At 39.0% G+C, this 23,869-nt stretch overlaps 2 long non-coding RNA genes across 2 annotated transcripts; both read right to left on the bottom strand.

Annotated features, from left to right (window-relative positions):
• Positions 1–2,807: 2,807 nt before the first annotated feature.
• Positions 2,808–6,409, bottom strand: LOC134622642 (uncharacterized). The gene is made up of 3 exons (XR_010093047.1): positions 6,168–6,409; positions 5,183–5,351; positions 2,808–3,671 (listed from the first exon to the last, which is right to left on the bottom strand). It is a non-coding gene; the product is annotated as an uncharacterized LOC134622642 (long non-coding RNA).
• Positions 6,410–18,124: 11,715 nt separating this feature from the next.
• On the bottom strand, positions 18,125–21,524 carry LOC135932359 (uncharacterized). Its single transcript, XR_010573427.1, has 4 exons — positions 21,368–21,524; positions 20,260–20,309; positions 19,786–20,145; positions 18,125–19,612 (listed from the first exon to the last, which is right to left on the bottom strand). It is a non-coding gene; the product is annotated as an uncharacterized LOC135932359 (long non-coding RNA).
• Positions 21,525–23,869: the final 2,345 nt, after the last annotated feature.

Raw genomic sequence — 23,869 nt, forward strand, 5'->3', positions numbered from 1 at the left:
ACAATGGTATAAATGTATTATTTGCGATACTTTATAAATATGAAACTCAATAGCAGTTAGATCAAATGATTGTTATAATTTAGAAAGGGATAAAATCCTTATTTTTTCCCAAAATAATACATGCAATCTGATTTATTTTCTTGCAATCATTGCTGTTAAACGTATAGCAATAATTAACAGTATCAATGATTTTTTTTTTTTTTTTTTTCTATCTCTAACTAACTACCTCACACCGTTGTGTCTGGGGCCCGAAAAGGTTAAAACGATACACCCTGCGGCCTTCTGCTTTGCAACAGCCCCGCGTCCCCCACCTGCGGATGAAGCCTTCGGTTGAAACAATCGCTGATTTCTAAATGGGCAGAACAATGAAGGGTTTTTTTTTTTGTTTTTTTTTTAAGTGTCGCAACAGCGTTTTATTTCTAAACGCTGAATGTTATTTACTCTGTTTAAAAACTGACGTGCTCTGTCTACCTATTGATCACGATTCCTAAATTTTAACTCTCATGAGAAGTCGTGAAACACAAGTTTTCCCATGCAGAAGAAAGTCCTGTTAGAACCGTTTAATTATTTAGTTTAAAAACTTAAATAAAATGAACGAATCACCTAAAGATAGGAAACCCACATCCGTAAAATTGTGGTTATATTCGCCGATGCTGTGATCGTGAGGGCAGTTGTAAAGTGCTGAGGGAAACACCGTGTGTCTGATGAGGTGTTTTATATGTAGGTGGACTTGTTTTCAGTTGGCCTCTGACGTGCAGAGATAAAGAGCAGGCTGTAAAGAAGAAAAAAAAAGGTGGAAACTATGGAGGTGCAGTTGGGGAGCGCACCTTTCTATGTGAACATTAGGGTGTGTGTTTTGGGATGCTCGTGATAAGGAAACAGCATGTATTGTTTTTTTATACTTGTTTTGCTGACTGTTGGGGCCCCACCTGTAACCCTGCGTCTAATCATTGAGTCTTACTGTTGCAGGAGTTTTGTGACTATAGATAATTAAGATAAGATAGCATTTATTTGTTAGCTTATAGAAATTATAGGGTTAGTTGCATTAAAGGAACATTGACTAGTGACTAGGTGTGAATATGTGTTGTTTTTTTGTTTGTTTGTTTTTTTTTTAGAAGTATCACAAGAAAAGTTTATTTCTAAAGGGATAAATGTATGGAAGACCACAAGAGCCACGCGCATCGAAATAAAAATTTCTGTGCTTTAATAATGAATTGTAGAATAAATTCTGCAATTGTAAATTCATTTTTGAATTCCAATTTAATAAACTGCATTTCAAAATCCTTTTTCCACTTGCAATTTAATAAACTGCAGTTCAAAATCCATTTCCCTTTCCTGTTCGCTCCTGGATTAGCTGCTGGATTAGCTTCTGGATTAGTTGCTGGATTAGCTCTTCGATTAACAACTTGTTGGAGGCTATTCAAATTAGCCACACCGTGGGATGTAAGGAGCTCTCTGATTGGTTGGTCAGACACAGGCTGTCTGCCAGCCTGGATTTTTCTAGCTCATAGCTTCTCCCTGCTACGAAGCGTGTGTGCTTGTACAAAGGCCGTTCAGCCTCGGGATTTACACTCGGCTCCACACGGATATGTGAAGAATGAAGGGACCCTGCAGCGAAACGGAGAGCCAACCTCTGACTGAGTGCCCGTTTACTCAGTCTGACCACCTGTTGAAGGTAAGGTGCTAACGTGGCTAACGCTAGCATCACCGCATGTAGCCCCGTTATTTTAAGATCATCTTAGCTAATGAAAGTTTTACGTCGCAGCTGTACGAGCTAGCTACGTGTTTTGTAAGCTGCTGTGCTCTTCACAAATAAAGCTGGAAGCAGCTCAGACTGTTAGAACCAGCACTGAGGCCTGTTACATTTATACAGTGTTAGAGCAATGGCTGCAGCCTACAGTCTTTAAACTAGCGATTAAAATGCTGACAGTAAACTCGTCAGTCCAGATCTTACCACATTACTCTATGGTACTTAGAGTTAAAACAACTGAGACAGGCTGATTAAAATAACAGCTGTCAGTTCTCTCATTCCTTATATCAAGACTGGAGATCACACTACTGATTTCAGTTCATTTAATATGCGAGTGCACAGATTCATTCTCAACTGGACATAAATGATGATCAAAGGTTGTATATATGATGAATTCATCAAATCCCAGCCTCTAACACAGTGCGCTGAATCTTAGCTTTGAATGTCCAGTATATTCTAATCAGTGCAATGTAAGCATTCACTGAACCTACAGTATCTACACCTGTGTGGTAAAGATACAGATAATGAAATTTAATTATTAATACAATATACATCATGAAAAATGAAAGCTGAAATTGATTCAGTTTAGTACTTGTCTCTGTATGCTCTGTGATTATAAAGGCCTTAAATTCTGTGATATATACTGTAAATGATTTTCACAGAGGTCTTAAAGTACTTAAATCACTGCTGACAGTCTGGTTGTTTATATTTTCACATGTTTGTGTCTGTAGGGCTGTTTGATGACGATTTGGACTCCTCTGGGAGATGAGGACACACCCACATCTGTTCCATACTGCAGCCATTGATGGTGTTACAGCTCTGAGTCAGCTTTGGGCCATCGGACGCACACACTGGAAAACCAGCACCTGGACTTCATGCAGGAGAGATGGCCTCAGTGATGATGGACTCTCCATCCTCTACTTTACCTCTAATCTCTTCTTTAACACACAATTAAAATCACTACAAAAGAGTGTAAACTTACTGAGGAAGTCTCTAACTTGTACACATTTGTACTTTTACTTGTTTTATGAGTTATTTTTAAGAAGAGTAAAGTTATTCACATAAAGTTGTTGTTCTTCTGTATTTATTCTTTTGTATCATGTACCACAGTCATACTGAACTTTACAGACCTGGTGAATTGGAGAAAACAAAGAACGAACACACACACACACACTTCAGCAGTATTTCTATTCATCTTATGAATTCCAATCTAATGTCAATTCACTGAGTTCAGTTTTGGTCTTAAACTCCAGAGAATGCCACCTGGTTCAACAATCTTTTTATCTGATTATTGGCAAAATGTTTTCTTCTGAAAGAAGAAAACATTTTGGGCTCAATTTCAGCCTCAAGCAAAATTGAGCCCAAAGAAACAACAACAAAGTTTAGTTCCTCTGGATTTTCCATGGAAAATTGTTTTATCACTCATCCAGGTGACTTCTCCAGTGTCACGGATGACTGATGAATGTATCTCCCACTGGAAACCATTGTGTCTAGTTAAAGTCAATCGACTTTTTTAAGGAGAGTTGTTAGATGCTGTGCTCATGAGGACAATGGGTTTTAACTTGCAGCACAACACAAAGCTGCCATACTGGATCAACGATCAAAACACTTAATTGAGCAGAATTAAGGCAAAATGTAATATCCTCATATGATGACACATCACACATGATCCAGCATTGTTCTAAGAATGCAAACTTTTTTTATTGGAAGTTTCCACAGCTGCCAGAAAGGGACAGGTTTCTGGCTGGTCTAAATGAGTGGTCGTTGCTCTCTCGTTTTCTCTGGAATTGCTGCACAGAGGATGTAACACCCATGATAAGCACTGAGGTTTGTGTCCTTGTCAGAAATACTCAGCTTCCAGGTAAGGAAAAGTGGAACCAGAAGATATTCAAATGCATCTCTCCACAGGTGCTGATGAATTCTACAAAAAACAAAGTTTGTTAAACATTTGCAGGTGAATCACCACTGATTTATCAGTGACATCCATTTACTCAAAAATTACTGACAAGTGGATATCTCTCTATCTATTTCAAAAATGTCCTGTACAAAATGGAACTGTATATGACAAATGTGGTGTGGTGCTTGTGGAATTTTTAACAAGGACCCTACAAAACTTTACAGTACTCATGCTGCCCAACTTTTGACAGCTAGGTGTGCAGTAGGGCTGGGTATCGTCACTTATTTCTAGAATCGATTCAATTCCGATTCACAAGGTCCCGAATCGATTCGATCCACGATTCGATTAAATTCGATTTGAATCTGGGAAATTTTGACAGTCAGAAATATTATAATTCAGATCAGTACATAGACATATTTTTGTATCTATAAAAAGGAAGCTGACACACGCAAGACTTTATCAAAGGTGTGAGCGTCACAGCAGATGCCTTTGTGTCAAAGTAGCTGAAGATAAAACAGAAAAACATGAAGGTGGTTTTCCTGGCCTGGGATTTTATAAAAATATGTATCTGCAGTACATCAAAAACGAAAGAAAACCATTAATCAACATATGAACGTTACCTCTGACGTTACAGCGGTTTTACTAGAGACACGGCTAAGCGTTTTGCATTTCGCATAATTTCAAAAAGTTTAAATTTGTTCAGTATTGAACGGCAGAAATTAGGTTTTCTTTTCGGAAGTATGTAAAACGAAAAAAACACAAAAAAAACCAGCGTCCGACAGCGCTGTAAACAACAGTAGAGTTGTGCGTAACAAGAACAAGAAAGCGAATAATGCAGAAAACAGTACAGAGAGAGAGAGAGCTGTGCATGAAGTGTGATTTTTATCGTGGGTGAAGCAAAACAGTAAAAGTCAGCGGGAATTCATGACGATGTTTACGTGAAGCGTAGTTTGGATCTTCTTTTGCTGTTGGTTCAGTCAATATTGTTTGGAGAGAGATAAAACCTACAGCTTCAGAATCAGCGCAAAAAGGGCGTGAACTCAAAGCGCTACCCGCCGAAATATCAGAATCAGCGAGCTGTCAGCTTTCAGCACCGACCGTGTCCGTGCAGTTGCTGTGCCAGAAAGTGATTGCTGTCTGCGGGAACGCGCGCAGACGCTTAAAGCTGCAGCGCCCGTCGGGTGAGAAAGGCGACATCTCACTGATTCTGATCCGTCCGCGGGGTCCGCGCTGTGTGTTTACGTCCTTGTGCAGAATCCGTGTACCTGCTCTCATTTACTGTCTTAGCTGTTTGGTGGTTGTTGAAATTTTGTGAGGTTTCACCTGAGATTCTGGCGTTTTGGGCAAAATAAATTTAAATTAAAAAATCGATTCAGGATTTTAATGGATCGATTTCATGTTATCCAAGCCAGAATCGATTTTAATCGATGAATCGATTATTAAAACCCACCCCTAGTGTGCAGTTCCTGCTTTAAATGCATTCAAAATCTAAGTGATAAGAGGCCAGAAATGTTTGAACTCGCTTATGAACCTACATCACTGAGGCCGTCTCTCCTGCATGAAGTCCAGGTGCTGGTTTTCCAGTGTGTGCGTCCGATGGCCCAAAGCTGACTCAGAGCTGTAACACCATCAATGGCTGCAGTATGGAACAGATGTGGGTGTGTCCTCGTCTCCCAGAGGAGTCCAAATCATCATCAAACAGCCCTACAGACACAAACATGTGAAAATATAAACAACCAGACTATCAGCAGTGATTTAAGTACTTTAAGACCTCTGTGAAAATCATTTACAGTATATATCACAGAATTTAAGGCCTTTATAATCACAGAGCACACAGAGAAAAGTACTAAACTGAATCAATTTCAGCTTTCATTTTTCATGATGTATATTGTATTAATAATTAAATTTCATTATCTGTATCTTTACCACACATTTGCCACACAGGTGTAGATACTGTAGGTTCAGTGAATGCTTACATTGCACTGATTAGAATATACTGGACATTCAAAGCTAAGATTCAGCGCACTATGTTAGAGGCTGGGATTTGATGACTTCATCATATATACAACCTTTGATCATCATTTATGTCCAGTTGAGAATGAATCTGTGCACTCACATATTAAATGAACTGAAATCAGTAGTGTGATCTCCAGTCTTGATATAAGGAATGAGAGAACTGACAGCTGTTATTTTAATCAGCCTGTCTCAGTTGTTTTAACTCTAAGTACCATAGAGTAATGTGGTAACATCTGGACTGACGAGTTACTGTCAGCATTTTAATCGCTAGTTTAAAGGCTGTAGGCTGCAGCCATTGCTCTAACACCGTATAAATGTAACAGGGCTCAGTGCTGGTTCTAACAGTCTGAGCTGCTTCCAGCTTTATTTGTGAAGAGCACAGCAGCTTACAAAACACGTAGCTAGCTCGTACAGCTGCGACGTAAAACTTTCATTAGCTAAGATGATCTTAAAATAACGGGGCTACATGCGGTGATGCTAGCGTTAGCCACGTTAGCACCTTACCTTCAACAGGTGGTCAGACTGCGTAAACGGGCACTCAGTCAGAGGTTGGCTCTCCGTTTCGCTGCAGGGTCCCTTCATTCTTCACATATCCGTGTGGAGCCGAGTGTAAATCCCGACGCTGAACGGCCTTTGTACAAGCACACACGCTTCTTAGCAGGGAGAAGCTATGAGCTAGAAAAATCCAGGCTGGCAGACAGCCTGTGTCTGACCAACCAATCAGAGAGCTCCTTACATCCCACGGTGTGGCTAATTTGAATAGCCTCCAACAAGTTGTTAATCGAAGAGCTAATCCAGAAGCTAATCCAGCAGCTAATCCAGGAGCGAACAGGAAAGGGAAATGGATTTTGAACTGCAGTTTATTAAATTGCAGGTGGAAAAAGGATTTTGAACTGCAGTTTATTAAATTGCAGGTGGAAAAAGGATTTTGAACTGCAGTTTATTAAATTGCAGGTGGAAAAAGGATTTTGAACTGCAGTTTATTAAATTGCAGGTGGAAAAAGGATTTTGAACTGCAGTTTATTAAAGTGCAGGTGGAAAAAGGATTTTGAACTGCAGTTTATTAAAGTGCAGGTGGAAAAAGGATTTTGAAATGCAGCTTATTAAATTGGAATTCAAAAATGAATTTACAATTGCAGAATTTATTCTACAATTCATTATTAAAGCACAAATTTTTATTTCGATGCGCGTGGCTCTTGTGGTCCTCCATATAAATGTTATTCTGTTTAAAAACTACTAGGCTCTGTCTCTTTTGGAGCGCAAAAGAAAGTGAAATGCTCCTAAACTAGTTACATTAAATAATCTATGTGTAAATAACAGAACGCTGAGACATATGCAATCCTTAAAAACAGTTTAATTAAAACACATAATGGTTTCATTAAATTAAACGCAAATTAAACACTGATGAACAAGGGGGTGATGCGATCATTTTATTTAGAAATCGGGATTTCGGAATGTTGATCCAATAGGGAGACAGAGCCTGCTAGTTTTTTTTTTTTTTTTTTTTTTAACGCAATAGGTGATCAGAAAAAACATTCACCCCTTTAGAAAATAAATGCTCCAGCCAGTATCGCTCTTTCAAACTAATTATGTTTTAGTCACACTAATTTAGTGATTCTGATGTCTCAGCATGCAGTGATGCACATATTTTTATTTATTTAAAAACGGCTCAAACTAGAATTCTTCTGTACGGTTTCCGAGTTTGCTAGTTTTTAACACAATGGGTGATCACAAATAACATTCACCCCAAAGGCCCACCGCGGGTATCATTTAATTGTTGTGATTCCTTAGGAAAAGGTAAAAGCCTACAGGTGTAGCTACCAGTCAAGCGGGGACCCCGCCTATTGTCTGAAGTGGCCTGTATCGGCTCTTTTGTAATTCCTCGAGAAGGCAAAAGCTGCACAGACGCCAGGGCAGCTGCTATTGTCTGTAGCCAGTATCAGTGGCCCCTTATCTTGGCCAGTTGCGAGCCCCACACTCATTGTTTTAGACTTGCACAACAAGCTGATGCTTGTAGGTGTATCGATCGCAGACTTATCGACACCATCTGTTGTGTTTGGAAACACCCATCCTATATAAAGCTGCCTCAGAGCCCGAAACTCTGACATTTTCGCGTCAGGATCCCGCAGCGGTGCAGACAGTTTTCTTTACGATCATTAACGTTAACATAGTTCTTTATAAAACGACATCGTAAACGGTAAGTACAACAAACCTATTATTGTATTTTTAAAGGTTTTATATGAACATATTTATTTATTATTTATTATTTTTCTAAAACCAAAGCTTCATTTTTCGGAGAACGGCGCAGGACCCGCTTCTTCAGAAACGGTTTTACAGCTGGATCGAGTTCTCTAACAGGTGTGTGCAGAATTAAGGCATTGTTAAACGCTTGTATGTTTTAAACGCATGTTTGTTTTAAATTATGTAATAACAACGTTTTTTTTCTCTGATTTGTTCCAGGATCAACAAACTGAGCAGAAAAACATTCAGACACCGTGACCACAGAGTCAAACCTTACAACAGGTGTGTATACAACTGTCTGTATAGATGTGTATTTTAAAAAAGGGGGTGAAATAATTACAAATGTTCTAAGACTGACCGTTTTATACCTGCAGAGCTACGCCAGAGCACCGTGTAAGTGCAGAAGCAGGGCCGTCGGAATAACGCACACTACTAGGTAAGCATGAGCATATATAAATAAAATAAATTTTTAAAAAAAGAGACACGCTTATTCTGTTTGAAACTGCTAGAGGCATATATAAAATGTTTTAACACATGTCTATCTTCACAGACTGCAGTTCTTCCTGTGTTGAACCGTTCTTCAACAAACCAGCAACACCCGCGAGTGAGTGGCTGCCTCGTGATTTCAGTCATGTCTTTGAGTGCATCAGATTTCGATCTCGGTCACATACCCACCACACCAGAATGTATCCGAAATAGCGACGAATCACACATAGATTTTGAAGAAGGTGGCAGAACAGACTCTCAAATACCAGCGGCGTGTGGCGCTTACATGAAGGTTGCAGTCGCACAGCCTGCTGAACAGAGTTATACAGATCAAATAATTGATAAATTACGTTCGATTGAAGCTAAACTCGACCAACACCACCAAGCCGTACAGGCACACATGCAAGAAATAACCGATACTCTAACTGGGATTACCGAAGAAATAAACAAAACGTGTACTGTATTAGACATGCTCACCAGAAGTCTAATGCATGGTCTGACTTTTAAAAAACAGACCATGGACCCTCCTAATAAATTATTTAAACGTAATAACGGTACCTCCACTCCTGCTAGACGGGTTGACTTTGAGGATTTTAAACGGTGGTCTGAAGAAACAAACAAAAAATTTAACATTATGTTTGCAAGACTTAATAGTGTGCCTGCATCAACATCTGCAACATCTACAAAACCTTGTCCAACTCATTCTGAGCCTGTTGTTACTGATGCTAACTGTACAGCTGATGCTGCTGGTGATTTCTGATGCACAACCTAGCAGGGTTACCTCTGCTGCTGCTGTTGCCATTGAGACTGTTACTGCTTCTACTAATGCTTTTGCCTCGTCACACTTAGAAGTCAAAGTACACATTAGCCATACTTACAAAAAACATTTTTTATTTCATTTAGAGGTGAGATTCTAAGTTGTAAGCAGAAATCTTATGCTCAGCCAGGAGTATGTTTCCTCACTTTCACAATGCTGAGGTATCAAATCCATGATCCAACAGATGGTTTGTCACACGCAGGTGAGAAGGGCAAGCCACCCCTTACTTACACAACCTCTCACACTCTAAGTTTTTAAAGTTCTTGTGGACAATGGTTTAGCTACAGATATAACTTCTACTTTTGATAAAGATCACTCCCTCTGCATATTTCTTAAGAAATGAAGCGTCTTTACTGGGATATTTATTGTCAAACTATACGATTTTCCAGATGTGTGTGGAGTAAAATGTTGTGACTAAGAATCATTCAGGATTAACAACACAAACTGTTTTGATAGCAGAAACAGTCTGTCTTATAGTCCCCAGACTTTACCGCTAGTTTTACAAACACATTCTTCTTCATGCCTGTTTAATTGTTTTTTTTATTAAACTGATTTTTCAGTAGTACAACCAACGTCTAACTTTTCTTTGCTCCCCAGTGTAAATGCAAGAATTTTGCAGGCTTTATTGAAACTGCCACAATTTAACACTCAATGCCATAAACAGAGTTGATCCATGTTTCTATGGAAAGTGTTTCATGCATCAGCAGCTTTGAAAATCACTTTTAAAGTAATGTAGAACATGATCTCTCTCACTCTCAGCGTCTGTAAAAACCCAGCAAACTGACAATCACCTCTAAACAAGGGGGGTTAGTTTATAGGGTTGTTGTTGTTGTTTGACACACTGTAAGTAAGTTCAATACAGGACAATGCGGCTAACAGCCTTGGAAATGCTTTACATGAAATAAAACTTTTTAGAAAACAAGAATAAATGTAACGATCTGTTTTACCTGATTCAAATGTATTAGTTTACTTGAAATAAAACTTATTTTGTAAACCCTGTACATGATGCAAAAAGTATTGTGTTGTAATACGTTTTTTCTCATGTAATACACGAGAAAATAAATCCCTGTGTAGTTTAAAAAAAACTTTAATTTAATCAAACTGAAATGTTGCTGAACTCTGATGGACGCGTCTTTTACTTTGTCTCTGAGTATGTATTTTTCAAAGATCTTCAGCAAGTTGATTTTGTTACCGCAGTCTTGTTGACAAAGTAACCTAATGGGGATCACTAATGACACTGATGATACTGAACCTTAAGAACACTTTAATCAGTTTATAAAGATAACACAATCTTGATCTTATATAGCGTTCATCCTTATCATCACATCACATCCAGTGATGAGGCATAGAAGCTCCTTTCTTTAGTGTTTGAAAAATTACAACAGGTCTTATTTTGGCCGCCATGCAGATACGCTCGGGTCACGTCTGTTAGTCAGGAACCAGAAAAAAAAATAATATTGTGCTCCTATGCTGCCACCAGCTGGCTCTACTTATCCAAAATTATAACAGTTTTCTTCTGATTCACACTCACAAAGTGGACAAGGTGAGGAAGAGAGGAGTCAAGGGAACAAGTACCACAATGTCACGAGGCTTTAATAATAGCCTGGGGGGGGGGGGAGGAGGAGGAGGAGGAGGATATTATTTTAGTTTAAGATTTTGAACACTGGTTTCTGTAGAATATTTATTAAAGTTCATTAATTTATGAGAATAAAAATTAAAAATCTAATGTCCACTTTCATCACAGATCCAGTGACAAACTACAGCCAGTAGGTGGCAGCACATCTCCTTTCTATGCTAACACCTCATCACATCACTACTTACCTTAAGGCCTGTTTCAGTTTGCTCACATTTTTAAGCACAAGGAGAGGAAACAGGTTTTCAGGGGCCAGTCTTCAGCTAGTGAAAACCTGAGATGAATGAACTGTTTGCATAACAAACACTGAAAACAAAAAACCCTCAGAACACACAACTTTCATGAGTGCTGCTGACACAATCCTCCTCCACTGCCTGCAAACACAGGTGAGGAGTTCAAAACTGTAGCGATAAATGAAAGATGTTTGATGAAGACAAAAAACACAGAAAACAAACCATCAGGACAGAGTTCAGTGTTAGCAAAGGTGAAAATGTGCAGGAATTCTGGTGTGAGTATCTAGACGAGGGTAATTACAAAGGAATAAACACACAACAGCTTTCAGACATTTTCTCACTTGAACTCACTCCCAAGACAGACGTTTATTTTTTCATTTCATGTAGCTTGCCATCACCAGTGTGTGTGAATGGGTGGATGACTGGATGTAAAGCGCTTTGGGGTCCTTAGGGACTAAGTAAAGCGCTATACAAATATAGGCCATTTACCATTCTTTGTTGCTCTTGTGTAAACACAGCGGTCAGCAGGACTCTGCACAAAGTTGTTCTCACTCAGATGTTCATGTAACATCTTATTCCAACTCCTGCCTGGTTGTTTCATGTATGTCTCACAATCTACTGGTGCATATAGACAGGCAGTTTTAACATCCACCTGATGTAAAACTGTGTTTAATTGAAATTGCCTTTTGCATCAACCCTCTGATACTGGTCAGATTAGCAATGTGAGAGAAGGTTTCTTCATAGTCTCCACCCATCTTCTGACTCTATCCTTTAGCTACATACTTGTACTTTTCAGATCCATCAACTTTGTTTTTGACTGCACACACCCATCTACTCCCCACTGGTTTCTTACCCTGTGGCAAAGTGGTTAAGGTAGATGTGTCGTTTTCCTTGAGTGATAGTATTTCTTCATCCATTGCATTAACCCACTTTTTTTTTTTTTGAGTCTGAGCTTTCTGGTTTCCTTAAATTGTAGATGTATGTTACACATTACTCTGTAACAATAATACATGTTAGTCAGTACTTGATCACCACTGCCCTCAGCCAGTTACATATTCACTTAAATACTCTGGCTCCTTCCCTCGCTCTGGAAGAGTATGGTTCAGTCTCATGGTTGATCTCACTCTCCTGTGACCTGCTGCTCATCTCAGGCACTGTTACTGAAACTTCATCCTCAGTATGAGTGTGCCCTGTTCTCACGTCAGTATTGTCTTTAGTCTTGTTGTCCTATTCTGTGTCACAAAGTTATGATCATGAGTGTCCGATGGTTGAATTCTCCGCCATATTGGGCGTTAGAGAGCTTTCAACAGAGCGCGCTAACTGTGTGTGTAGATGCGAGCTATAGCCTATTTTGTGTGTGAGCGGGTGTGAGTGAGTACGGACCACACGTGGTCTGTGTGGCTGATTGTCTTGTAAATGGGGAATAAAATGAGTAAGACTGCCTTGAAAGGGAATAGAATACATGGGAAAGTATTCACAGGGCAGCACTTAGTATGTAGATCCAAGAAGGAAGGAAGCTAAATTTCGCACAAAACAGATGTGCCTGACGTCACTGTGTGTGTGCGCCCCAGAGTAGTGTGAAAGTATGTGTGTGAAGCAGTCTCCAAACTGGGGGCAGCCAGTTATAGTGTGATGAGAAGTGATACATAGACTAGCGGACTAGATTATAGTAGGAAAGATGATTGAATTACAGTAGAGGAAAACAGAATGCTGAAGAGGGGTCTTGAATAAGTGGCACTAATAGATTGTTGAGTTTCTTGTTTCAGGTGTGTGGAGGAAGGTTTTAACAATGGCATACACCTGGTCACATGAGAAGAAACTCATTATGTGATAAGACAACAGGCTTATGTTGTGTGTTGTGTGGCTGATGGATGAATGTTTTGAGATTAATCTGGCTGATACATTTTCTTTTGGTGCAAAGTTGAACCTGCCATTTAGGTTTGGTATGATTTACCCTCCTGAGATGAAGAGCATGACCTGACTAGGCTTTCTAAATTTTTACTTTCATAGTGCACGGAAAGTTTTGTTTGATAAAATCTCTGTCATTTAAGCAGATCTGCATTTGAATGAAAAAGCGCTACACATGTTGTTGGGAAACGGTCGCAAGTGAGCTTCTCCAAATTAAATTGGCTCTGGAGAAAGTCACTTATTTGGGACAATCAGAAAGCGAGTCCCCAGTCTAAAAGGATTCAGCGAGGTAATCCAGTCTAAATTCTTCTTTTTCCTTTTTGAAATGGCGTCATATTGCTGGCAGTGAGAAACTTTATGTTTAATTCCCCTGCTGTGGTCAATGAGGGAAAAGCAGTGGGGGGAAAACGGAGTTGTAAAGGTGAAGTTTATATTAACACACAAGTTTTGTTTCTAGGCAGTTCTGCGGATGCAGGCTCTGAGCGGAGCCAGGAGTTCAACAGATTTAACATGATAATTAAACTAATTTCATTCCCCAACACAGGGTGGCAGGGCTGGAGCAACGATACTGGAGAGGAGAATTTCTGATGTTTTCTGAGAAATGATGTTACTAATCTTTTCTTTTAATTTCCTAGCTCAGGGGAATTGACACATGGGAGTGTGTCAAAAGGGGGAAGTCGTGTTTTAACTTGAAACTATGGTTTCTAGTGGTTAATGGTTTCTCATTTTTATGACTTTTTTGGTAAAAACTTATGCATAAATCATTATTTTCATGTTTAAGCGTTAATGATTGAAATAAACTGAATAGCCTTTAGAAGATAAAATGCCTGTGTTCATGAGAAGCTGAGCATCACACTGGAGAGGAAACGGGGACGGCAGGCTGAATGATTGAAACACATGCTTTTTGTGAAAAGGAGGGAAAAGGTTAGAACTGAAAATGGTTAATTTCTTTTTGATTTCTTTTACTAAAATAAGTGGTTATAATCATTTTCATACACACATTGCAAATGTGGTCATAATGAGTTGGCACTCAGTCTTTTGAAGGTCATAAGCTTCGTTCGGTGTGACTGTCTGGACTGATATATTGTAGGAAATGACTTAGAGTGCAGAGGATGCAAACACGCTTACACACATAGATTATGATTAGAATAAGTCTGTCGGTCAGAGAGTCCCGAACATGATATTCTAAACCAGGGGTCCCCAATCCCAGTCCACGAGGGCCGGTGTCCCTGCAGGTTTTAGATGTGTCCTTGATCCATCACAGCTGATTTAAATGGTTAAATTACCTCATCAACATGTCTTGAAGTTCTCCAGAGGCCTGGTAATGAACTAATCATTGAATTCAGGTGTGTTGACCCAGGGTGAGATCTAAAACCTGCAGGGACACCGGCCCTCGTGGACTGGGATTGGGGACCCCTGTTCTAAACCAACTTTGAATCACTAGAAGAACAATGGATAACATTAGATTTATCAAGGCTAGGCAGAGAGGTGTTTTGGTTTTCTGTCTCCTACAGAGAAAGGAGTAGACACCAGACGAGGTCACGGAGATGTGAGGATCCTTCGCAGCAGAGACAGACACAGGGACTGCCAAGACAGCAATTGGGGTCAGGCCTCAGGGGCAAGAAGAAATAGACCTCGCAATGCTGGATTGTAAGATGTAAGTGATCTCTTTAAAAAGAGACCAAAGGAGGAATTGTGAGATTATTATATTATCTTATGTCACGTTGTACCTCTAATTAAAGATTTTGAAATCATTATGTAGTTTTAGTTTGCATTATACTCCTGACTTAGAAGAAGGTGATTACTATTAGATTTATTAAACTGATTTGGATTACATTAGACTGCTGATTTATTGTGAATGAATTACATTGTTTTATGATGCATTATACTGCTGATTTATAAGAGAATCAGAGAATCAGAGAATCATGGCCTTATTTGTCTGATTAGAAACAACAGAACATACTGCACAGGAAGCCAAGGTCATAACTTAGGTTCACTGAGAGAGAGAAAGAATGTGGCTGTTTAGGTTTTATGACTGTGGAAGGGGGGCTGAAGCTATAAGAATGTGAGGAACGCTCAGACACTTTGAGATCTGCTGTGACCCTCTTCATGCACATCTCCCATCCGGATGGTTAATGCTCAAAAGTGTTTGTATGGAATAATAAGAACTGTATGGAATAAAATGATTGTTGATTGAGCATTTATACACCAATTGTTGTCCTTCCTTCAGCCCAAAGATCAAAGAATTGGGAGATTTAACACATTACATAAGGAAAGTCACTGACTACAGTATTTTGGAATAAATACATGGGATCAGTGAGGAGCAGAGATCACCTTCAGCACAGTAGACATCCCACAGAAAGCCGTGCCACTAGGCTTCCTAGAAATCATCGAGAGGAGAGTTTGAACAGCACAATCCCAAATAAAGTGAAAGAGATTCGACGTTGACCTCGAGGAAGACAACTACAGTGTACAACTTGCTCTGCCCTAAAACTTCAGCAAGGTTGGAACAGAAGCTGAGTGAGGAAGGGAGCGTGCCAGGCTCCACGAGGGATAGCGCAGAACGTTAATTATGTTGGACATTTGGAAAGAGCTAAAAGTGATTTTTAACTATTCAAACTCTACATACCTTGCACACATCTGTTCTCTTCTTCATATCCTTATCAGGGTCCCAGGGGATTGGAAGCTGCCTCACTGTGAGAGGCGGGGTAAACTTTGAATAGGTCACCAGTTTGTTGTAGGGCTAAGACTTGTTGGAAATAATGTAATGTAATCTGTCAATCTGAGTGAGTAGCAACATTCCTATCTCAGGATACTGCAATCAGTTTTTGGCAAAGTGACTTTTATATATCCTTTATTTATCCAAGTAAAACATTTCTTTGACATCAAAGATGTCTTTCTGGGGAATGTGGATGCCTGAACCAGTCGTTTCCTGGCCCTCTTCTTCCACGGGTAGTCTTCTACCTCCCAGTCTTACATATTCTAGCTCTTCCTCCCCCCCAGCTCCCTCAGACAGCAGACATGGATGTTAAAATCACCAAGGATTAAAAAACTGTCAAATTTAAGAACAATCCCACCGATAAAATCTGGAAACTCTTTGATAAAATTCTTATTACTTATTACTTACTTATTACTTGGGAGGACGATATGTGAGGACACACAACAAAGGGGCAGCAGAGTTTAGGAGTCTCAAACAGCTGTAGATCAAAACTAGAAAATTAATTGTGCTGTAATGTTTGATGGCAATGAAATCGTGTGTTGAGTATGGTGGCTAAGCCTAACATCTGAAGCACCGGCTCGGTTAAGCGTGTGGAGATTTCTGTGGTCCACACCGCATCCACGGGTCCGAGGCCGCTTAGGGAAATAGAATGCTCAATCATCGGAGCTTCGGGGAGAGGTTAGCGTCCTTGGAGTTTGCTTCTCCGGATGAGGAACACATGGATGTTTTTTTGTTTTTTTTACCATTTTTCATTTTTTTTACCACATTGTTTTACACCTGCACATCATTACTATTTATTTATTTTTATTATGTGACAAACAATTGCAGATAACTTTTTTTTAATCAAAGAACTTATTACGTTTGTCCTCATTTACAGATGTCCAGCCAGTAATTGTACAATCTGAGACAAAATAAATGGAGCAGCGATCAATGGGGAGCTGTAGGGAGGGGGAGCTCTTCTGTCCCACAGGGGCAAAGGCTCAGCAAGCATACACCCAGGCGTGCACACAGACACACACACACACATGAACAGAGGCTGGGTGCATTCCTTGAATAACTTTGTTAGCAGAGGACACACTGGAACATTCTTCTACTATTTTAAAATGATCAGTGGAAAGTTAAAACGTGAGTATTCATCCTTTTTTTAACCTTTAACCAATTCATATCAACAAGAAATTTCATGTACTTAAAGCAAATGTCAAAGGCAGGAAGTATGCTTGTTTTCAGACTCTGTCCCTGAGAGTTTATGGAGTTTTACAAATGCAAAGAAGTTTGGTCTCTTTTGTTTCTTTCTCAGCATGACCCAAGGTAAAGGGCACACCACCAGCAGAGCTAATAATGCTGCTGCTGCTGTCAGGACAATTATAATAATCTTCCAGTCCTATTCAAATCTGCTTCTGATGAACTTGATTTTTCTATGAAGCACTTTGTGATGTGTTTGGAAAATATTAAAGATTTATTACACTGACGTGAGTGAAGAGTGTCGCAGTGTAACTCTGTTCTCATTTTAGGTGATGTATCATTAAATCATCTGATTTCAGAGATTCTTTTAAACAAGAGGTATTAGAACAGATCAGCAGGAAGAGAAAACATGAGTGTTTCTTCTTTTTTAATCTTTGTACATTTTTAAATCTATTTAAAAAGTTTGATCTCTACAGTAGGAACGACTCGGGTGAAGTATGTAAGAGGATTTTTTGGTGCTCCACCATCACAAAGTTTCTAAATGATTTATTTGAATCAACAACATCCACCATCACATTATTAAACAGCCCAGTGTCAAAGCAGACTGATTCTAACCAGTAAGAAAACTTTACATCTTTCCTTCACCTCATGATGTTTTCAAAGTCACAAAGAAACATTCTTGGCTGAAGTTAAGGAAGGGAAGCCTATGGACTATTTGAATCTACAGATTGTCTTATGTCCTGGTCTGTTAATGACTTCTTTACAATTACTTTCTATCATGCTGTAAGTTTAAACAGTTTAGTTTGTTCCTGTCATTCAACAGAACAGGATCAAGAAAGGGGAAATCAGCTTCTGTTGTCAATGGAATTATATTATTTAAATAGTAAATACTGAGAGCAGAGTGGACTCGAGTGGAGGAGTAGTTCCTGAAATCAGTAAGATCTCAGTCTGAATGTCAATGCAGATTAAAGTATGTTTGGCTTGGCACACAGTCCTAAAACAATGGAGAAATAAACACAACAGGCACACAGAGATTGGACACACAGAGACTTTAACAGAGTGCCTGTGTACACAACTAATGAAATTGTTTCTTACTATCTTTGTCCTCTAATCTTGAATTAGGAAGCAATAATAAACAAAAAGAAATAATAGAAAAAACAGTGACTAATACACAAAGATACAGTCTTCTGGGAACCTTCAACCAATTATGTTTCTTCTTTGATCAGTCAGACATAAACAAAGTTTCGATCCGAATCTTTATTTGCTGTTCAAAACGCAGCATCTTTCTTTATCTGCTGCAAAGACACAGCAGTATTACAGCGAGGAGATAAATGATGAGATGTAAATATTTTTTATTGTTTGAATCTTTCATTCAAAATCAGATAAAACATTCAAAAGTGCTCACATCGTTCAGTTTAATCAGTAAAAATAAAACCTAAAATAAAAAAACTGAACAGTTTATTGTAAAGCTTTATTTAAAAATAAAATAAAAAGTTCATCAAGTTCCTGATAGCACATAGCATAGTGAACATTAGCGGAACATTTTATAATGACATAAATAAAAGATATAACACAAAATATAGAGTATTGTTATAAATCCTCCTATTACATTAAAAAAAAAAACGTCAAAGCCAAAATGGCATCTGATGCATAAATAGAGACTTATATATACAAGTAAAAGATAAACAGAAACATTTGGATATGGAGCATTTTAACAAAGCCCATCAGAAGTCAGAAAAGCAGCTGGTGAGAGAACGATGGTGCATTGGTTTGCCTTTCTGTGTAGAGGTTGCATGTTCTCCATGTCTGTGTGGGTTCTCCGTCAGTACTCCAACTACATCCCACAGTCCAAACACATACAGTGATGTTAACTGGTGATTCTAAATTGCCCAAAGCTGTGAGTGTGAGTGTTCCAGTCTCCCGCATTCCTGAATTGGATAAGTGGGAAAAAAGGAAAGCATGGATGATATAAACAGACATCACTGACTCAACAACTTGTTAATAGTTCCACACAAAGTTCCCACTCAACACACAACATTGAATCTTTGGTGTTCAGGGCGGTGCAGTCGTCACTCAGATGAAGCTGGTGGATGTAACTTTGAATAAAGCAGCAGGAGGAGAGAAGTCCACAGAAGCAGTGACCACACCAGAAGCATCATTGACACTGACATGAAGAATTACTCCAGTAATCTCAGTTTCAGATTATTATGAACATCATTTATGACAACTATTGGAGACAGAGCAGCTCGTTTACTAACTGGAAGGTTGATGATTCATCCCTGGGAAAGATACTGAACCCTGAGTTGCTCCTTATGCGTTCATCGGTGTGTGAATGTTAAATAGAAAACACTTTGAGATATAAGAAAGTGTTTTCATGAATGTGAATGGGGGAATGAGACCTGCTGTATAAAGTACTTTCAGTGCTCAAGTAGAGTAGAAAGGGGCTCTATAAGAACCATTTACACAGTTCATATCAACAAGAAACTTCATGTACTTAAAGCAGATGTCAAAGGCAGGAAGTATACTGGTTTTCAGACTCTGTCCCTGAGAGTTTATGGAGTTTTACAAATGCATAGAAGTTTGGTCTCTTGTTTCTTTCTCAGCATGACCCAAAGTAAAGGGCACAACATAAGAGAGCTAATAATGCTGCTCCTGCTGTCAGGACAATTAGAATATTCTTCCAGTCTCTCTCTTCTTGTGGTGGTGAAGTTGATCTCTGATCAGCAGCTGCTGTAAAAGACATGAAAATATTAACTTGCGCAGAAATAAAATGAAACCATCAGGATGTTTGACATGAACAACACATCATGTTTTTCAGTTATAAATCACAAACATGGCAAATAAAAGTTGAACAGACCATAAATATAAAAGTGATCATTCAGTTTTGACTTGTTAAAACTTACCAGTGACGTTGAGTCTACAGCTCGCAGAGCTGAGACCATAATCTGTGTTTACTTTACAATTGTATCGACCCGAGTCCTCAGTCGTGAGTCTGCACAGCTGGAGTCTGATTCGTCCTTCTCTGAGGGCGTCTTCGTCACCCTGAACTCGTCCTGAAAACTTTTCATCCTGAGACTCTGAGACTTCAGCACCATCACGGACTTGATACAGGACTGAGAGTTTATCATCAGTTATCAGTTCACAATAGATGTTTGGATATGTGGGCGATCTGCCTGTTTCTACTGTGAACGTCCACTCCAGTGTGATGTTGTGGTTCTCCTCTGCCTGACAGGAGGTCTGAGTCACATTCACTACAAATGATCCTGTTGAGAAGACAGAGACAGAGAGAGAGAGAGAGGAGCAGACTCTCTGAGAACTGGAACAAATCTGCTGTTGTGGTTTTAATTTGGAGTTTATAAAGTAAAGCTGTAACTAACCAAAGACACAGGAGCCGAGGCTGAGGAGGATCCTGCAGATCATCTTCTCCCTGTGAGAGGAGACAGATGAACACATGAGGTCAAAGTTCAGTTACAACAGCAACAAAAGACAGGCAGGACGAGAAAAATAAAATTGAAAATAAAAACTATATGCAAATTATAACAAAGATCTGAAATGAAACTCAGTCATAAACGCGATGGAAAGTCTCCCCTGCAGCCACCATCTGTGTTTGACAACAGCAGTGTAATGTGATTTATGGTCCTGCAAGTGTGTCCGTCTACATGTGCGTTCCTGTGCCGTCTGCAAAAGTCTGGTCACCATTTTTTTTAATTAATTTGTTTTTTAAAAAGTCCTGTTTTAGGCAACTTTAATAATTTAGCCTACACTCCTGTTAGACCAGGGTTCTTGATCTGTAGGCCTCGATGTCACGGTGTGCTACATATATATATATATATATATATATATATATATATATATATATATATATATATATATATATATATATATATATGTGTATATATATATATATATATATATATACACATATATATATATATATATATATATATATATATATATATATATATATATATATATGTGTGTATATATATATATATATATATATATATATATATATATATATATATATATATATATATATATATATATATATATATGTCCAGTGATTATGAATGCCAATTCTGAGAGTAATGGGCAGTTCTGCTCTATCTGATGTTTTAGACTGGGTGTTAGAGGCTACACCCAGTGACTTGGGGACATGCTGCTTTTAAAATCCAGAGGTATTAAACATATACTTGCTTCTGCCATTGTTTTACAGCCATTTTTCTTATATTCTGTAATTTAAAAGGTTGCCATTTTGTTTTTGTTTTATTTGATTCAACAACAATGAAACAAACCAACTTTTGGTTTTTAGGTCAAGTGAAAAAATCTTACTCTCTAGGGAGTCAGTGAAGGCAACCCTGGCCTGCTTTCGACCACTGCTTCCAGGTAAGTTAGGCTGTAATTGGGGTACAATAACATAAAACTTTTTTCTTTTTTTTTACATGTAACACTAAACGAAAATGTAAGTAAACATCATCTACTTACTTCAGTTGTATGTCTTCTTACAGAGGCTTGAAATAAAGGTTTGTGCTCCTCATTAAATAACAATAGAAGAATTTAAGATCTACTTTCACAAATTTTTGTCCTAATAGTAAAGTTGAGCCTGAGCCCCCTGAATAAAACTTTCCCCCTCGCTCTGTCCTCTCCCTCTGTCCCTAACTCCATGTTTGGTCTCCCTTTCTCTCTCTGGTTACATGACACACTTTCCCCTTCAATATGACTTCTAACTCCCCACCCTCTAACTCCGCCTGTTGAGGGGAGGAGAAAAGTCACTAGTCCACATACATTCATGCTGCTGTGTCTTTCAGTGCAAATGTCCTCCAGTATGGAGCCTGGAAGCTTTAAACAATCCTTAAAGGACTGTCAATGCAAAATGGGATCACATAGAATAACTGATTCAGCACAAATGTGGTTAATGTATCATACCAAACTAAAAATACATTAAATATGACAGCCACCATGAAAAAAAGCACAAAAGAAAACTCATTTGGCGATGCTTTCTTCTGAAAGACTTCACCACATAATGCGGAGATGTCTCATGTTTAAGGTCATTTAAGGGTACTCTTTGCTCGCCATGTCACCTTAACCAAAGCAGAAGGTTAAGTGACGCATGCATTGCATTACCGAATGGGTGACACATTAAGGATCAGCACATGAAAACAGTCAGCGGCTAAATAGAATAATGAAAATTTGCTGTGCAGCCACAAGTCAGCGTGATCTCAGGCTTTAAAAAGGCCGGATTAGGTTTTGTAGCTCATGTTAGAAAGTGACAGTCCACTCTCACAACAGCCGTGATCATCAAAGAAACTTTACTGCAGATTAGTTTACTTGCACAGGTGTGGAAAGCACATCTGGATCCATTGCCTGCAGATGTTTCAGTGAAAGAAACTGAACAAACAGTACAGAGTCTGATGTAAATGACCTCTAAATAGAGTGAACAACTGTACAGATTTCACAGATTCAGTGAATAAATATCCATGTTTAAACTAAGGAATTATAGAATAAGAAGAAACACTGACAGCTCGAATGTGTTGCATCAAAGAATCTGAAACCTGCTTTTAGTTTGTCACAGGTTGAGTCATGCATGGAGGTCCCAGTGAGCCAAAGTTTAATAATCCAGTGTAATTGATGGCAAAAAATACTGCCTTACTCTCTAAAAATAAAACACTTCCGTCAAACAAAGTATGACACAGTTAAATTTCAGGGATATCAATCTGTCCAGTTAGGAAGTGTAAACCACTGTGGATGAGCTTTGGCTGCTTTGGGGAAACCTGACAACAGGTGAGAAGAAGAGAAAACGAGTCAAACTCCACTAAGTGAATGGTTCTGCAGATGGCGGCTACAGACCATTGCTATCCCAATAGTTTTACTATGATGTCAGCGAGTCTAAGACATGTTTGATCTACAACGCAAGAACAACCTACAGACCAGATGAAACTCTCATGTGTCTTAAACAGAAGTGAAACAGTTTGGCTTGTCTTGTTATGTAGTTTCAAACAGATGCAGTGTTTACAGTGTTATGTGAGAAGATAGTCAGACAGCTGTTTCCGCAGACAGTCAGAGAAATAAATTCACGATCATAGTTTGATCTGATGGGCTGCACAAAGAAGGAAGTGTTAGCTTTGTCAAGAGCACATAAGTCTGATTGGTCGAAACTAGTAGGCACTTCCGTGTTTTTATCAAGTCTGTGTAAACACTAGTCATGTAGCATGTACACTTGCTCCTCCTCTTGTTCACTGCTCTGTTTTTGTTATGATGTTGTCTCATTGCTCTGGCTGTGCAGACACGTGCAGGCTGCAGCGAGCGAGCGAGAGAGAGAGAGCGAGAGAGGGGGGGGGGGGGACACCATGTGCAGCTATCTTACAGCAGCAAATTAAAACAATTTGCACTGCGGTGGCTGTGTGAAAGGAACTGCCTACTGTGAAAACACCTCTAATTTACACAAACACACAAAAACAAGCAACACAAGAAACTAGATATCTGGAGACTGCAGTGGTTATTGATTAGTGTCACTGATTATCATAATTGTTACTTTACCAGACTGGTTACCTATAAAGTATTTTCAGACATTAAAGTGATATATTTGAAATGTGTTGCATGTATTTTTTTATTGGAGCAGAAAAAAAACCTTAAACCTTAAACCTGAACTATGAAACAAGACATCCCTCCAAGACATCCCTCCAAGACATCTACAGGAAGCGGTGCCTGAGGAAAGCGGGGAGGATCATCAAGGACTCCAGTCACCCCAGCCACAAACTGTTCAGACTACTTCCATCAGGAAGGAGGTTCTGCAGCATCCGGTCCCGTACCAGCAGACTGAGAGACAGCTTTTTCCATCAGGCCATCAGACTGCTGAACACGTCATAGACACCTCACCCTCACTACTGGAACTTCAACATTATGCACTCCATACTGTACATTAATGCCACTGTTTTGCACATACCAACCTCTGTATATTTTATATATCTTATTTTATTGTTTACTTTA

Source organism: Pelmatolapia mariae, unplaced genomic scaffold (assembly GCF_036321145.2).
Source record: "Pelmatolapia mariae isolate MD_Pm_ZW unplaced genomic scaffold, Pm_UMD_F_2 NODE_ptg000111l+_length_71928_cov_1, whole genome shotgun sequence".
Taxonomy (NCBI): Eukaryota; Metazoa; Chordata; class Actinopteri; order Cichliformes; family Cichlidae; genus Pelmatolapia; species Pelmatolapia mariae.